The 2,935-nt window shown below is 39.4% G+C and overlaps 1 long non-coding RNA gene across 1 annotated transcript; it reads left to right on the forward strand.

Annotated features, from left to right (window-relative positions):
- Positions 1-363: 363 nt before the first annotated feature.
- On the forward strand, positions 364-1,955 carry LOC116676324 (uncharacterized). Its single transcript, XR_004328645.1, has 4 exons — positions 364-663; positions 1,424-1,493; positions 1,626-1,706; positions 1,910-1,955. It is a non-coding gene; the product is annotated as an uncharacterized LOC116676324 (long non-coding RNA).
- Positions 1,956-2,935: the final 980 nt, after the last annotated feature.

Consider the following 2,935-nt stretch of genomic DNA (forward strand, 5'->3'; position numbering starts at 1 on the left):
ACTCGTCCCCTGACCTGACACCTATGAATGACCTGATGTTGTCTAAGCTTTCCCTTTAGTCTCGTCAAACAACAACACTGCTGATTGCTACACAATTGTCCAACTTTAAGTTTTTTGTTTGGTGTGTGTGTGTGTAGAAGGAAACGCGGACCCACTCAACTCTCACTGTAAACCAAAATCAACCTGCAGATATTAATAAAGTTGCCTTGACCTTGTTCTTGACCATGCCCTGTAAGTTGAGACAGTGTTACCCCGTTCTCGTTCAGAACAGTGTTAAACATAAACCTCATAACCTTTCCAGGCAGAGAAGGACTAGAACTCTGTGTCTCCATAGATGATGGTAGATCTTACAGCTGTACACTGAAAAAAAGGAGACTGGCCTACTCTTGGATTTATGTAAATGTCTTGGATGCATTTAACACAATTAACTCATGTTTTAAAGTTAAACGTAACTCTATAGTGTAGAAACTACATAATATGCAAAGAGGGCACGTGAATTTGTTCAGATCATGTTGGCATGAAGTGAGTCAATAAAGAAGCGATGTAATTCTCGTGATACCGCACGTGATCTCGTCTGGCGCGCTTTACATTGTTGCCAGAAGAAGCAGGCAACGGTCACATCAAAGGGCTCGTCGTACTGTACTCCACGCCACTATTCGGTCGGTAAGTATATGGATTTTCTAATTAAATACTGTTGATAAAGCTCAGCAAAATGTAGTTTAATGTCTTGAGAGTTACTACGTAACGTTAAATAGGCACCGTGAGTTTCTTTGCTCGCGCTATGTTATCACCATGTTTTATTTGAATTAGCTAGCTAGTTTTTGCGCGGGAGCCGTTCATCTTACATTTAACTTTGCGGTGTTCATTATTCTGTTTCTGTTAGTACTGGTTTGCCAACTGACTGTTCAGTTACATTGTGTGTAAATTGCACCGTGACCGTAGCGTTAGTGACATTTGGCCATTGAGCAGCCTTAGCTAACGTTATCAGCGACATTAAGTTAGCGACGACACACACACCACACACACACACACACACACACACACACACACACACACCGTGCAATGGGACCATGAGCAGACGGAGAGGAAATTCAAAAAAACACATTAGCGGTCTGCTCTGTGTAACGCAGTGGTAGGAGCCTAATAACCACGTAGTGGTGGCCTGCCACTACTTGACGTAGCCTACACAACTCTTTTTGGGACACAAGCTGCTGGCTTTGCACGGTCAGCCCAGTGTTTGAACATGGAACATGGTTAGTCTCTGTTCACATTAGAGAAGGCAATAATCACATTCATTATTTGATATTTTACAATGTTGTATGCAGTGTACCTAAATAAAGTTGCCAGTGAGTGTACACCTAATGTATGTTTCTTGAAATATAGTTTTGTAATGACTAGATTATTTTTTCCTGTTTTGCTGCAGATTGACAGACAAACTCAACTCTGCATTTCACCTGGAGTCAGTTGATGGATCGTGGGCTCAAGTTTTTGTGGTGAGACCAGGATGTTGTATTTGCTCTTAATTTTGTATATAAATATACATTTTAAATATTAAAATGTGGCCTGCTTGAACCGTGTTTACCCTAATTTTGATCCTTCGTTGTTTCCACTTTCACAATGAATAGGGCTAGAAGTTTAATGAGGTTGTAACGTGAGTGTTCTCGGATTGCAAATTTCAAACAACCGCCCTTTTTGATGCAACGGAGGTAATAAAAAATTTCTGCCTTGACTAGTTGTGTAATGAAATGTGTGAAAGTAATGCTTGACTTTATTAGGATGTGTTTCAAATATTCCATAGCAGAGCCCAGATGATTAACCATGCACAGTACACGCCATGATATGGCGGGCAGGTATAGATTTGGTGTTAGAAATGTCTTCTAAATTCTGTGAAAATATTTTCATGTTTCAGATAAACGCAGAGTTTAAGAGCATCCCAGCCATGCCTCTACAATCAAGTGTTTGCAAAGCGGCCGGGAGCAGGGAAAAAAGCTGAAAGTCATATCTGCCATGATGACAGTAAGAACCTTCAACTCTACATTGTTTAACTATAAAGTGGATCTGCATTGCATTAGGTCAGTATAAGATGTATATGCAGGCATTGCTGAGCGCAACTCCCTTACCTGTGAGTACTGATTACTGATACATTTTAATCATGCATTCACTGTCCCACTGTGAGAATTTTTTTCTTCAAATATAAAAAACATATATGTATATACATCTCATCCCTGGAGATGATATAAAGTCCAGTCCAAACAGGTAGTCCTGTTGTTTTATAGGTACTGGTGTCACATGCTGACTGAAGTCAGTCTATGATCACTTCTTCTGTGCTACTGAAAATTTGAGTTCAATAATCTTTATTTTCTTTGTTTTATTTCTTAAGGATGACATTGATGCCAGAAGGGAGTCCCACATTAAAGGACTGCATCTATCTGAATGAGAATCCCAACGTCTTGGAGCGGGAGTACACGGTGAGATTATAACAAATGGTCAAAACAGTCCACTTTTTTCTCCAAAGTCCCCCATTATGAAAGTGAAAAACAACCTATTTTGACCCTCTGACACATTGTCTCTTACATTAGGGAATAAGGCAGTGTGACAAACAATTCAAATTTATTGAAAGAAGGAAAATTCCACCATCTTTCTACACTACACTGACCCTCATCTGACAAGGGCAGAATTGGGACTTGGATAAATCCAGGTTAATGATAAAAATCCAAGAACATGAAAACAAGTTCCAGAAAAAATGTAGATGAAAATTCAATCTTTACATTAGTTTGTAAAGATTGAAGGCTCCTAGCAATTGCTGCATTCAAATGCAATCAGTTTATTTTTATTTATTTTTAAAGCTTCAAGAAATGTTTTTATCTTTAACCAGGACATGACTGAGGCCACTGCGCTGAGTGCCATCATGAAAACGACAGTGGGAATTTACGTC

Source organism: Etheostoma spectabile, unplaced genomic scaffold (assembly GCF_008692095.1).
Source record: "Etheostoma spectabile isolate EspeVRDwgs_2016 unplaced genomic scaffold, UIUC_Espe_1.0 scaffold00003027, whole genome shotgun sequence".
NCBI classification, from domain to species: domain Eukaryota; kingdom Metazoa; phylum Chordata; class Actinopteri; order Perciformes; family Percidae; genus Etheostoma; species Etheostoma spectabile.